This window comes from Pseudorca crassidens, chromosome 6 (genome assembly GCF_039906515.1).
Source record: "Pseudorca crassidens isolate mPseCra1 chromosome 6, mPseCra1.hap1, whole genome shotgun sequence".
In the NCBI taxonomy this organism is placed as follows: domain Eukaryota; kingdom Metazoa; phylum Chordata; class Mammalia; order Artiodactyla; family Delphinidae; genus Pseudorca; species Pseudorca crassidens.
Genome location: NC_090301.1, coordinates 60,811,697 through 60,826,014, shown reverse-complemented (window position 1 = coordinate 60,826,014; position 14,318 = coordinate 60,811,697). Strand labels below are relative to the sequence as shown.

At 38.2% G+C, this 14,318-nt stretch overlaps 1 long non-coding RNA gene and 2 pseudogenes across 3 annotated transcripts in view; all 3 read right to left on the bottom strand.

Moving 5' to 3' along the window:
* LOC137226532 (uncharacterized) overlaps nt 1–14,318 on the bottom strand; it is a 51,830-nt gene that overhangs the window by 32,095 nt on the left and 5,417 nt on the right. Inside the window, exon 1 of one of the 3 annotated variants that reach the window (XR_010944395.1) lies at nt 13,623–14,252. The exons of the other annotated variants lie outside the window; for them this stretch is intronic. This is a non-coding gene — a long non-coding RNA (uncharacterized lncRNA). Of the gene's footprint in view, nt 1–13,622; nt 14,253–14,318 lie in introns of those variants that run through there. 3 annotated transcript variants of the gene reach the window in all.
* LOC137225952 (structural maintenance of chromosomes protein 6 pseudogene) lies at nt 1,165–4,401 on the bottom strand (annotated as a pseudogene).
* Nucleotides 4,346–5,589, bottom strand: LOC137225845 (structural maintenance of chromosomes protein 6 pseudogene; annotated as a pseudogene).

Sequence of the window (14,318 nt, the reverse complement as noted above, 5' to 3'; positions counted from 1 at the left end):
TTAAACAGGGAGACTGTACTAGAAGAAAAAGAAGCCAGAAGAATTTTTGACAATCACACAGAGCTGGTGTGACCTATTAGAAACTGGAAGAGCCCAAATGCAAGGCTGGTTTTCCCCATGAGACATTTCCTGAGGGTGATGTGAGGCTGGGTGCTGGCCAGAAAGGCAGATTGTGATCTCCCATTGTCTTGTGGTGCTTGGGGAAAAAAAATCCTTCTAGGGAAAGGAGGCTTTCACAAATTCACAACTAGTCTGTCCCTCAGGTATACATACATGGGTGAATAAGCGTGCTAGGGCTGCCATAACAGAGTACCACAGACTGGGTAGCCTAGAAAAGTTTATTTTCTCACAATTCCTGAAGCTATATGTCCAAGATCAAAGTGTCAGCAGGGTTGGTTTTTTCTGACGCCTATTTCCTTGGCTTTTGGGTTATGGTGGTCTCCCTGTGTCTTCACATGGTCTTCCTTCTATATATGTGTCTGTGTCCTAATTCTTCTTATAAGGACATCCATCATATTGGATTAGGGCCCCTCCCTAATGAACTCATTTTAACTGAATTACCTCTTTAAAGACCCTATCTCCAAATACAGTTACATGCTGATTACTGGGGGTTAGGACTTCAACATGTGAATTTGGAGCTGAGAGGGGATGGGGGACACAATTTAGCCCATAACAATGGGGTTGTATGCAAAGAGCTAAGCTCAAACCTCTGAAGGACGCAACTACAGGGCTAAAGAATCAGAGACTATAAACTCTCAATTAAAAGCCCTGACCCAACTCAATCACTGATTGGATTGAGGTGATCTGTCCTTCAGTCTATCTGTCTAACTGAGGAAAGGGGGACCCTTCACTAATGGAAGATACCAGCTGGAGCCGCCTTCTTTTACACACAAAGTCTGTCATATAATAAAAGATTATTAGACGTGTAAAGAAGGAAAAGGTGACCAATGACAAAGACAAAATACTAATAATAGAAGCAAACCCTTCCTTTCATTGAGAAGGCTTTAAATTATAGATTCAATTTAGTTACGAGTTACTGAATTATCTGGTTTTTCTCTTTCTTCTTGTGTCAATTTTGGAGAATTGGATCTTGCTAGAAATCTCTTTCATCTAATTTTTCAAAATTATAAAGTTTGTTTATAATATCCTTTTGTGATCTTTTAATATCTAAACAATTTGTAATAATGGTAAGCACATGTAAAACGCCAGAAAGTTCAGTTCACAGCTGATCCAGGCTGTGGTAAGGTAAGATATTTTCTCTTTTTTCCTGATCAGTCTCACAAGAAGTTTATTATGTTCCTTAGCTTTTTTCAAAGAACTATCTTTTAGCTGTGTTGATTTTCTCCATTATATGTATGTTTTTATTGCATGAATTTCTACGTTTATCTTTATTTTTTCCTTTCTTCCACTTTCTTTGGGTTTTATTTCTGCTCTTTTTCTTTCTTTTTTTTCCAGATGCTCAAACTTTTAATTCTTACAAAATATTATAGAAATGAACCCAAACTAAACAGATATGTAAGTATGTACAAAATTTTACTTCTGAAAAAAAATCTATAAAAGTAGACAGTTAAAAAAACCAAAAAGATTTAAAACCAGTACTATGAAATTGATTTTCTCAAAGTAAAGTAAAAATAATTTTAAATTGCTGATTGTAGTTGGTTTTCTAGGCTTATTTACATAATTTATTGTGGTCAGATGTATAAAGGAGCTTTTTTTTTTTTTTTTAGAATATCTTTGGTTTCATTTTATTTCATCAAATAATCCTGAATTTTTTTCCCTTTGCAAATCTTTCAACATGAGGACATAGCATTTAAGGTACAAATCAACTTTGGTCTTCTTGCTATTGAGTCACAGGTTAAAAAGGCAATGTGATTTGTCCTCTTTCAGGATCAGACATTCAAAGAATTCTAATCAGTTCACTTGACAGAAGTGAGCTCGTGCTTTGAGGGGTAAGCAAGATAAATTGACTGAAACATTGGGAGTCTGCTGTCTTGAGTCTCATGTTCATTGCAGTTCTTTGGTTAACCATATCATGTAGACATCAAACTCATCCAGGCATCTGAAAGGAGATTCAGTAGTGGACCACAGGGAAAGAATGAAGCAAGCCATGGAAAAAACAAAACACCACCACCAACAACAACATTCACCTCTGGAGAAGGCCCTCATGTTATTGAAAGGAGCTTTGTTTCTCTCTCCAGGCTGAACTGATACAGTAACAGTTTCATTCTTGTGGTCAAAATTCATTTTTCCACAAATAGGCTGGCTGAGATAATAAGTGGTCAAAGTACAATTTGCATTGTAAAGTCAAAGACCTTCTAAATTGTTGATATGTTTCATATCTATGGGTTCTTATTTTCTCCAGTAATTTAATAAACCTTTCAAAAGTCCTTACTTTATTATCCAGATCAAGATACCTTTCTCTTGCTTCTTAGTACTGCCCCATTATTTCCTCTTGATCTCCATGACTAGCATGTTCTGCCTATATCTTTTGTCTTAATCTATTAACTTCTTTATCTAGAATCGATGCAGAATTTTTTTCTTCTATCTGCTCTGGGCAGATTTATCTTCCTTTTTTGTGACATTTTCTCTTCTAGTTCTTTTTCTTTCATCTTGTTTCTTTTTAGTTAAAGTATCCAAGTGTTCTTTTGTTTTTCTTCAAAATTCCATTTCTCTTGTTTTTGGTTATCCACTTCAGAATCATCAGGGTTTGATTCATCCTTAAGTGGATCTGCTAGCTGATTAATTTTCAGTTTAATTGCATCATCATACTTGTTTTCTGCTTCTATTTTCAGACTTTTAAGATGCTCCATGTTTTCTTTTTGTTGTTCCATATTTTTCTCAACTATTTTCATTTTATTTTCTTGAGGCTCATCTTCCAAAGTTGGAACATCTGCAGACTGGAGTTCTTCTATATTCTCAAGTTCCCACATTTTAGAAATACTTTTTCTTATTTTTATCTTAACTCTTTATAATGTAGTTGGCACCTTCTAAGAAAATTTTCATTGTGTTTAATATCCTTTCCAAGGATAGACAAATGTTGCTGAAGATTTAATATCTGGGCTTACTTATTTTCATCCTCCTTCTCCAAGTCAGTTTGAAATAAATCCATATCTCTGCTTAGAAACTTAGGTCTTATATTTTCAGATAAATAATAATGTCCCACAAAAACCTGATCACCATCAGCAGTAAAAGCTACAGTTCTTGGCTAGCTTTGGGACTGCATTACTGCACAAGCTACACAATTATTTTTGACTAGTAGCACTGTCTCTATGCCTCTCATGTCAGTTAGGCTGTTTGCAACAACTGCATTTTCTATTTCTAAATCTGTCAGAACTGTTGGAAACTGGATGATAAGCAGCTCTGTGTCTAACATCATACATCTTATTCCAAAACTCAGAAAATATTATCTGTGGCTTGGTGAATAAAACCTTTTCATCAGTGCCTGAAGCATTCTTTCATCAGCATGATTATGGCAACAATAGCTTTGCAGAAGTCCTTTTAAGCAAGGTTCAGTAGCCAGAGCAAGCTCAGGGTCCCAAAGATGAATGCAAGCTCCTGAAGAGCCTATGGGTTTATAGGTAAAATGTCCACATCTATAAGCATCATCTCTGGCTTTGAGAAGAGTTGGACCATGAGGGTCAAATCCTTTTAGTCGATCAGTATTACTTTCAGTTCTTTCAGTTGTTGCTGATTATAGTTCAGCATATACTTCACATCTAATTCTTCTCTCAATTCTGGTATGTTCCTCTTTGTTCTTTTCTATGGCTAAAACTGTTCAATCTCTTGATTGAACTTTCTTGATCCTGTAAGGCCTTTACACTCTCTCCTTTTTAATATATATAATTTTTATTTGATTATAGTTGATTTAAAATGTTGTGTTTCTGCTGTACAGCAAAATGAATCAGTTATACATATATCCACTCTTTTTTAGATTCTTTTCCCATATAGATCATTACAGAGTACTGAGAAGTGTTCTCTGTGCTATATAGTAGGTCCTTATTAGTTATCTATTTTATGTATCAATCCCAATCTCCCAATTTATCCCTCCTCCCTTCCCCCCAGTAAGCATAAGTTTGTTTTCTACACCTGTGACTATTTCTGTTTCGCAAATAAGTTCACTTGTACCATTTTTTAGATTTCACATATAAGTGATAGCATATGATATTTGTCTTTGTCTGACTTACTACACTCAGTATGACAATCTCTAGGTTACACTAGGTTACACTCTCTTTTTTTTTTTTTTTTTTTTTGCGGTACGCGAGCCTCTTACTGTTGTGGCCTCTCCTGTTGCGGAGCACAGGCTCCGGACGCGCAGGCCCAGAGGCCATGGCTCACTGGCCCAGCCGCTCCGCGGCATGTGGGATCTTCCCGGACTGCGGCACGAACCGGCGTCCCCTGCATCGGCAGGCGGACTCTCAACCACTGTGCCACCAGGGAAGCCCTACACTCTCTTTTAACTAAGATAATTTTTTTGCCTTTTCAGCTGCTCCAGTTCCAAAGGTTGATTAGTACTTTTTTTTTTTAGTTCTTCAATTCTTTTGCAAAGCTACTCATCATCTTTCTTTAATGTTCAATATGCATTTAGGGAATGGTTATATAAAACTTCAGCTTCATTATAGGCCCTTTTCTTAGGAGTAACATCTCCTTTCAATACCATACGTTTTGGTGTTCAGGCAGTTGTCTCTTGACTAATCTTTTCTATTTTATCTTGAATATCCTTGTATTTTTTCTGCTTCATTAAGTCTGACCTGCTGTTTTTCCATTTTCCTGTCAAGTCTAGCAGCACGATCTTCTCCAATTTTTATATTATCTCTGATAGCACTCACTTGTTTTTCAGTTTCATTGACCACTGCCCAAGGCATTTCACATTTCAAGTACGTTAAATTAGGCTTCATTGTACTTACACTAGCAATACTTTGTAAACGTCTTCTTTCTCTAAACACTGGCACTTTAGTTCAGTAAATTACTCTTCCTTGATTTATCTACTCCTTTGTTCTTTGTTTCCATAATGTATAAATAATCTTCCTTCATCTGTTCAAGTGGGGTTGCTTTCATGAAGAATTTGTATTTGTCTCCCTCAATTTTAGACAGCTATAACTGGTTGCTCATCTCTTGTGTTAAAACAGAAACTGGATTAACAATCCTAGTCACTAGGATGTAAGCTAGGATTAACTGCAATTAGCTCTTCTTTCCTAGTAGAAACCACGTTTCCATTTCACTTTTTAGTTTATAAGATCAACTTCCGTCCATGCTGATGAGACGTCGCACAGCTGTAGAGTCACCATACGCATTTGTTTTATAGGCATCATCTCCACTGTTCCTTAATGTTATTGAGACAGCTGCTGAGTTCCACTGTTGCCAGCAACAAAGTTGATATTAGAACCAAATTTAAAGGGTGTAAGCATGGAATGACACATGAAGTTTCTTAGCTGAATACTCTCAATTATCCCAACTTCTCCTGCAAAGTAGAAGTATCATTAGTGAAAGAAACTGTACATTCATCTTCCTCACTTTATCAGAATCCTCCAGCTCTTGTCTCAGTCTTTTGGCATTTTTAGGAGAGAAGTTTTCTTCCTCTCTTTTGGCCATCAGGTCTCAAACAAGACGAAGTCTCCTCAAGGAACCAATCAGTGGGACTGTCGCGGTGCAACCCTATGCTAAGGCTACTCTGGGAGCGTCCTGGCCTCGCCTGGCCGCCATTGGCCCCCTGGAACCGCGTGCCTGCTGCCCGGTGCTCTGCACCTGCCTCTGCTGTTTTTCTAATTTCATGAGACATATTTTTAGATCATAAGTTTTTCCGTCTTCCTTCTTTCCTAATATGTGCATTTTATATGCTGTAAATTTCCCTCTCAGCATGGCTTTTACTGCATCTCCCAACTTGTGACAGGTTGTACTTTCAAGTGTTAATCCGCTTAAAATATTTTCTAATATCCTTAATGATTTCAATGTTTGAACAATGCACTATGTAGAAATGTATTTCTTAATTTACAAATGTGTGAATTTTCTACTTAAAATTTTATTTATTTCTAGCTTAATTCCACTGTGGTCAGAGAATATGCTCAGTATCATTTCAGTTCTTTGAAACTTGTTGAGACTTGCTGTGTGGTTCAGCATTTGGTCAGTTTTGCTTAATTTTCCATTTACACTTGAAAAGTTCTACTTTCCCCTAGAATTTGCCTGTTCATTCCTGGCACTCTCTTGTGGCTTGTTTATCTTAGTAGCGATTTCCTTTACTTCCTTTTTTGAAAGATTAAACTGTGAAGTATAACATGCATCGTGGAAAAAAACACAATTCAAAAAATAACCACAAAACAACAAAACCCATCCTCCAGGTCAAGATATAGAATATTATTAGCACTCGAGAAACCACATGTGTGTGCCTTTCTGATCACAATTGTATCTCTCCCCAGGATGTAACCATTATCCTGATTAATTTCCTTGCTTTTCTTTATAAATGTACTACCTCTGTGTGCATTTCGAAACAAAAGGGCTTACTTTTGCCTCTTGTTGAACTTTAAGTATATAATCACATTGTATATACTCTTCTGTGTTCTGCTTTTTTACTCAACACTAGGTATATAAGATTCATTTATGTATCTCCAGCTTGTTCCTTTTGTTGCATTTCAGTTGATTTTTATTACTGTATAACGTTCAGGTGTGTCAAAATTTACTTACCCATTCTACTGTTGATGGGCTTTGGGGTGATTTCCAGTTTAGGCCAATTAATAACAATACTACTGCGAACATTCTTGTACATACATCCAGATGCACATCTGCATGTATTTCTCTAAGGTATAGATCTTGGATTTAAATTGTTGGGTCGGGGGTACATATATGTTCAGCTTTATTGGATGCCACATGATATTTTCAGGAAGAGTATACCAGTTAACAATCTCACCAGCATTGTTTGGATGTTCCTGTTGTTCCATTTTTCTCTCCAACACTTAATGTTGTCAGACTTTTAACTTTTTTCCCAATCTGATAGGTGTGTATCCCATTTTAGTTTTAATGTGTACTTCCCTAATTACTAAGGAGGATGTCTGTTTATTGATCATTTGGATATCACCTTTTGTATAGTACCTGTTAAAGTCTTACCCATTTTTCTGTTTGATTTGTGCTATCAGTTTGTAATAGTAATGCTTACTAGGCTTTGCTGCTTATATGTATTGCAAATACCTTCTCTTATTTTTTCTTTTTCCTCTAATACCTAATAATAATGGAGTCTTTTGAGGAACAGAAGTTCTTAATTTTAATGTGGTTAAATTTATCAATCTTTATTTTATAGTTGTTACTGTTTGCATCTTCTTTTATAAATTCTTTACTGTCCTGGGGCTATGAAGATACTCTCCTCGATTCTTTTCTAAGAGCATTATAGTTTTGCCTTTCTTATCTAGGCTTTAATCTATCTGTAACTGATTTTTGTGTAGCCAAAGAAGCCATCATTCTGGGATCACTTCAGGGTCTTGGCTCAGTTCATCCTTCCCAACCTTGTGTTGGCCAAAGCCTCAGTATCCCGATAGCAGTGTTACCACTATCCTCATTTACCTCAGAACAACTCTGGTTTTATTTTGATTTTTGGAGTGAGAGGGCCTTCAGAGACCTCCCCTATCTCTTGAGAGACCAACAATGCCTCAAAGAGACAGGTCCTATCCAAGGTCTAGTTGTTCCTTAGCAGAAGGGCGCCTCTGTGAACCTAATCAGTCACCACACCATTTGGAAATCCTTCACAATATATTTTGCATATTGGTCCAGGTCAGTACATATAGAGCATTTTCATTCTTTTAAAAGGCTGCATAATGATCTATTGTATGAAACTTAGAACACTATCACATTCTGTGAGAAGGCCTGAGCCCAAAATGATGGGTATAACTTACTAGCGACCTGGCCCAGATTCCTCACTCTCAGATCTCTACTCTGTACCCACATGGAGGGTGCTGTCTTGTGACCTGCCAGATGGGAGCTGGACTCCAATATAAAACTCAAGGATCTATATCTTTGAATATGACATTGTCTGCTTGGGACTGCCTTACAGCACTAACCCTGGCTTTCATCCGAGAGACTGACCTCTCTCCAGGTATTTGGCAGGAACCTGGAAATTAACATAACATATTTCACTCTTTAGGCGAAACCTGCACTCCCTCAATCCTAGTCACTAGGATGTAAGCTAGGATGTAAACTTTAAAAGGGCACTGGACTGGTTTTGGTTTTGTTTTGTTTTTGTTTTTTTGATTCACAGATGTGGTCCCAAGGTCCTGGCACATAATAGACTCTTAGAACATTGAACTAATTTTTTTCTGTATAGCAAATGGCTTAGTCTTTTATTTATTTATTTATTTATTTATTTATTTTTTGCATTATGCGGGCCTCTCACTCCTGTGGCCTCTCCCGTTGCGGAGCACAGGCTCCGGACGCGCAGGCCCAGCGGCCACGGCCCACGGGACCAGCCGCTCCACGGCATGCGGGATCCTCCCGGACCGGGGTACAAACCCAGGGTCCCTGCATCGGCAGGCGGACTCCCAACCACTGCGCCACCAGGGAAGCCCTGTCTTAGACTTTTATAGACAATACAGCAATCTATTATTTTTAAATTCTAGACAAGGACGTCTCCTATGCTTTCTCCCTCAATCTCCATCTTTATCTCATCCCCTAGGAGAAGTTGCTGATTGGTTAGTCAGAAACCTGGACAATGACTGGGCTGAGTTTTCTAGGGATAGAGGTTTCATGTGTTTAAAGCTCAGTAAAAGGTCAGTTCTTGAGGAATGACCTTTGCCCGAGTATCTCCCTTCCACATTCTCTCTCACCCTGTGGCTCCATTCCCCTGCTGCTAGAAGCAGGCACTGGATCTACTTTTCCTCATAGCTGAGCTGATTTCAGGTCCAGAATTCAAGTTTAGTATTTGGAGAGGACTGTGAGTTCCATGAGGACAGAGACCTTTGTCAATTTTTGCTCAGTTATATTCTCAGCACCTACCATAGTGTCTGGCATCTCTCTCTTAGATAGATAGATAGATAGATAATAAATAGATGATAGAGACAGATCGATGTAGATAGGTAGGTATAGACAGATATACAGAGAGAGAATCTCTAAATCTTTCTATAGAGAGAGGTTATTTTGATTGAATGAATGTGGAAAGAGCTCAAAGCATACTTTAGGAAAAAGGAGACTTTCACATGATTCTAGCTCAGCATACCAGATTTCTACTTTGAGGTGTTGGGTCATAATCAGCTTATTGTAAAACGCCATTTTACCTTCTATGTGTTGGTCATCGTCCTGTGCATACATTTTCACTAAGAACCTTAAAGTTTTACCAGGTTCTCCAGTGATGATAAAACCATTTAAGAACCCCAAATCTCACCCTGTTTTCCAACATGAGTCAATTTTTTTTTAAAAAGCCATAGCATTTATACAAGAAATATAGTCAGACTTCTTAAAGGAAGCCTATCAGGATAGCTGCTAGCCTTCCTAAAATCTCACTGATTTGAGATACAGATCCTTAGAGAAACACAGACCCCTGTCCCTGGCATTAGATAAGCATCTGGGAGAGTCACAGCTGGCCAGGCTGTGGTCATTACGTTGTGATTGTCAGGTGTTAAGCATCTTGAGGTAGTGCTTTTGTCCTAGGATAGTGCTTCTCAAACTTAAATTTCTTACTAACCACCTAAGAAGCTTATTAATACACAGATTATGATTCAGGAAGACTGCAGTAGAGTCTGAAGTTCTGCATTTCTAACAAGCTGGTCCAAAGACCATATTTTAAGTAGCAAGGACCTAGAACACTGACCTCTCTTCTTTCCACATGCAGGAGGTGCTTTTGTCCCATGATAGTGGAGAAAAAGTAATTTTTGAAAATGGTAAACTATTTAAACATTCTGTGCCTCTGTTTAATCACTTTTTTGATAAAAATAATATTACAGGTAAAATCCTTTTCTTCAGGAGGAAATGAGTCTTCCAAATGTCTCAATAGCTTATCTACATAAGGTACTTTTCTCCACCCTATGTGGTAAACAGAAATCACAAAAGGAAATGGTAGGAATCAGTCTAATATATCAATAATCACAATAAATATAAATAGATTAACTCACCTATTAAGAGATAAAGACTAGCAGAGTGACTTTTTCCCTAACATTTTATTATGAAAATTTTCAAACGTGCAGAAAAGTTGAAAGGCTTTTACAGTATACACCCATAGACCCAGCACCTAGATTCTGCAATTAATATTTGCTATAATTGCTTCATCACTTGTCTCTCCACAAACTGACTTTTTTAAAAAAATCCAGTTATATGCTGCTTACAAAAGACACTCTAAAAACAACAGAAATTTGCAACTATGTGTGGTGATGGATATTAACTAAACTTGTAATCATTTTGTAATTATATACATATATCAAATCATTCTATTATATACTTAAACTAATACAATGTTACATATCAATAGTAAATGAATAAAAAATAAATTATAAATAAATAAATAAAATATAGAACAGAAAAGTTTAAAAAATGGGATTCAAAAGTCATTTGCTGGAAGACTAATGATGCTACCCATCTTGTGAAGTCCTATCCACGTGATCAGTTGGATATACTAATTGATCAAGGAAAAGATGACCAGTTCCTTTCAGATGGACAGTTACTACCTGAAAACTTCATAGCTGCCTGTACAGAAAAGAAAATCCCTGTTGTTTTCAGATTGCAAGAGGGTTATGATCATAGCTACTACTTCATTGCAAAGTAGCTTCATTGCATAGCTACTACTTTATTACCAGTCACATCAGATATCATGCAAAATACGTGAATTCCTGAAAAACTTCAGATAAGAGAATCTCTTCAGGATTACAAAATTGTAATAAACAGAATTGCAAGGAAAAAAGATTTTAAAACATTGGATTTCTTAATGCTAAAAATGCTTTATTCTGTAGTTGATTCACCCTTTGGATAAATATAACAAAGCTGAAAAAAAAGTCATTTGCAATACCATATGATATCGCATATGTGGAAATCTAAAATATGACACAAATGAATCTATCTATGAAACAGAAACAGACTCACAGACATAGAGAACAGACCTGTGGTTGCCAAGCAGGAGGGGAGGTGGGGGAGGGATTGACTGGGAGTTCGGGATTAGCAGATGCAAACTATTATATATAGAATGGATAAACAACAAGTTCCTACCGTATAGCACAGAGAACTATATTCAATATCCTGAGATAAACCATAATGGAAAAGAATATGAAACAGAATGTATACGTATTTATAACTGAATCACTCTGCTATACAGCAGAAATTAATACAACAATGTAAATCAACTATACTTCAGTTTTTAAAAAGTCATTTGCACATCATTTTATCTTTATCAGGAGTTCTAGTTCTATGTGTTCAAAATAATGGGGAAATACTGAAAAATAAAAAAGTATTAGGTTTATAGTAAATAATTTGAGATTCTTCCTTACAGTATCCATTGTCACTACTGGCCTTCTCAATCTTCTTTAAAACATGGGATTACAAAGAAACCAGCTATACTGAAGAGTTATCAAAATTTTAAAAAAGAACAATTTGTGGTACAATGGTATATGTGCTTCATTCTTGTTGCATTACAAGATCTAGCTGCAGGCTTAATAACTGTTGTTACTCTGAAGAGGTGCTGAGCACAAATGGAAAGTTGAGATACCTGCAACAGCTCTCCATGGGACATGAGAATATCAGTGATTTTATTGGTGACAAAATCACAGCCACTGCGAATAGTAGTGGAGCTTGTCTGCATTCATAATTATAGAAATTGCTAAATTTCAGTTACAAAGTTAATGAAAATAGAGGTGCAGTTTTTCTCCCATTCAGGTTTTATCCATAGACATCCGGTTAAGAACCCCAGACTAGTCTGAAGCCGTCCTGTCACAGATCAGCAAACTGCCTCCCAGTTTTGGGCCCATGTAAATTGTCTGATTACACAGCAGATTGAAATCCTGGAACAATGTATGTTCACTTATTCCAAACTGCTTCGTGTTGACTGGAATCTCAAGGCTCTAGGCTTGGAGCAACATATAAATGACAGAAGCCATGCTAAATTTATTTTGGTACAAAAGTAAAATTTGGACTTATATCATTTGGATTTTCTCTTTAAAAAAGAGCTTTACCTGCTACCAGAAATTATAATCAAGGTTTCCCAAGATTCTTGAGGTCTAAGAATGTTTGAGGTCTGTCTAAGCTGTTTGCAGATAAAATTTGTTTAGTGAAATATTTGGCCAATTAAGAAAGCCTCTCTGGTCTGCTTTCAGAGTTCTTTTTTGGACACGATCCCTTCATACTTTAATAAAATCCTGACATCTGTGAGCCAAAATTCTGGAAATATATTTCTGAGACACTCCGTCTGTGAACACCCTTTAAAAAAAATGCATCAGTGACAGAGAAGACTGTAATTAGAGCACTTATTCCTATTATTACACAGCCAAACAAGGAAGCATCCCATAAAAGTTCTCCAAAAGTAAACAATGTTTTTGGCTACTCGTTAATAATAGTATAACCCAGTTCTTCACGTACTATAAAGTCCCATCCAAATAGTCCAATGTGCTTGTAAAATTTGATTTATGTGGAAGAAAGCTTGGTTACAAGAAAAGTGTTCCAGAGCATTCTTTCCTTTGCTAATTCTCTGACTTGATTTTAGGCTCTCTATTCTAACCTTGTCAGTCTGTCAGTCAGTCCAGGAGTGTGTTTTGTTTTTGTTTTTGTTTTTGTTTTTGTTTTTGGTACGCGGGCCTCTCACTGTTGTGGCCTCTCCAGTTGCGGAGCACAGGCTCCGGACGCGCAGGCTCAGCGGCCATGGCTCATGGGCCCAGCCGCTCCGCGGCATGTGGGATCTTCCCAGACCGGGGCACGAACCCGTGTCCCCTGCATCGGCAGGCAGACTCTCAACCACTGCGCCACCAGGGAAGCCCCCCACTTAATTTTTGAAATCGCTTCCATCATCATCCCATTTGAGTTTGGAGAAACAGGAAGCACTTAGGAAAGAGATTCGTATCTCTTCCTAATCACCTTGCATCTCTCTAATCATCTGGCAAGATAAAATTACAATGGCCCTATCTCCTCAGCCCAGACATTAGGAGTGGCATTTAGCTCAGGCATTCATCCAGACAGAAGAGAAATAGGATAAATTCCTCAATTCCCCAATTTTCATCTACCACCTTTATTCCATAGGTTAGCAGGAAATAACCAGGTGAAGAAGAAAGGAAAGGGGCTTGATCCCACCTAGGTTCTCTTTATTCTAGAGCCCTCCTCCCCAATCAAATTTATAAAGCCAAGGTTAAAACATAAACTCCTTCAGGGTGAGGATTTGGTCTTATTTGTTGCTGTTCTTCCAAGGTCTGTGTTCTAAAAATGTGCTGGGATTTGTTTTGAGCAGGTGTAGTAGGACACACAGACACAAAAATGACTGCCACGAAGGAAGAAGTTATTTTCTTGTATTCACAGTGCCCTAGGAGCAAGAGGCACAGCGCACCATACAGGGCCACACAGGGCCACACAGGGAAGCACCACAGCGAGATGAGCAGGCAGAGAAGGGAACTGCGGGCAGTTTTTGTTGTGGTTTTCAAGGGAAAGAATGGGCGAAGCAAGACAAGCAGGTGGAACAAACTTACCGTTGGATAGTTTGAATAATGTCGGCGGGCTCTGCTTGTAGGGGTGTCCTCAGTTGGCTGGCACCTGGCCCTGTAGTGATGGGGCAGGGGATGGTGTCCCTAGTCTGGTAAAGTCTGGAAGAGAGTTACTTCCTGCCTCTTCTCACACTGGGGCTCCTCAGGCTGTGCCAAATACAGATGAAATCTTTCCTTGCTGCCCTCTTAGGGCGGCTGGACTCTGGGACCTTCAGGTGAGGGAAGTGGTAGAGGCAGGTTCCACCGCCAGAGCGGGGGGCCAATCTCCGCAGCAGTTCCCTCGGAGGAGAAACACCTCAGAAAAGCAGACATTTGGTTTTTGCCCTGAAGACAACACAGGAGGAAAGAATATTCCTCCCATTAACGTGGATTTGTGTTCTTTTCAAAACTGTAACCCTTGTTTTCTTTCCCTAAGGAGCCTTTGAGCACTGCCTGGGCTTGGATTACAGCATGAGTCACGGCATGAGCTGTGAGTCACTTTATCTTAGTCATCTGAGAGCGCTTTCTGATCCCCAAATCTCTGGTCTAGTAGAAGAGAAAAGAGGAAGATGTGTGAGCTCACTTCTCCTGCTTGTGATTTTTTTCTTGCTTCATATATTCCTCCTTTCATAGTATGTCCTAAGAAGGCACAGACAAGGCTGGGGAAACAGTAGTATTAGGCAAGAGTATTTTTCCACTTGT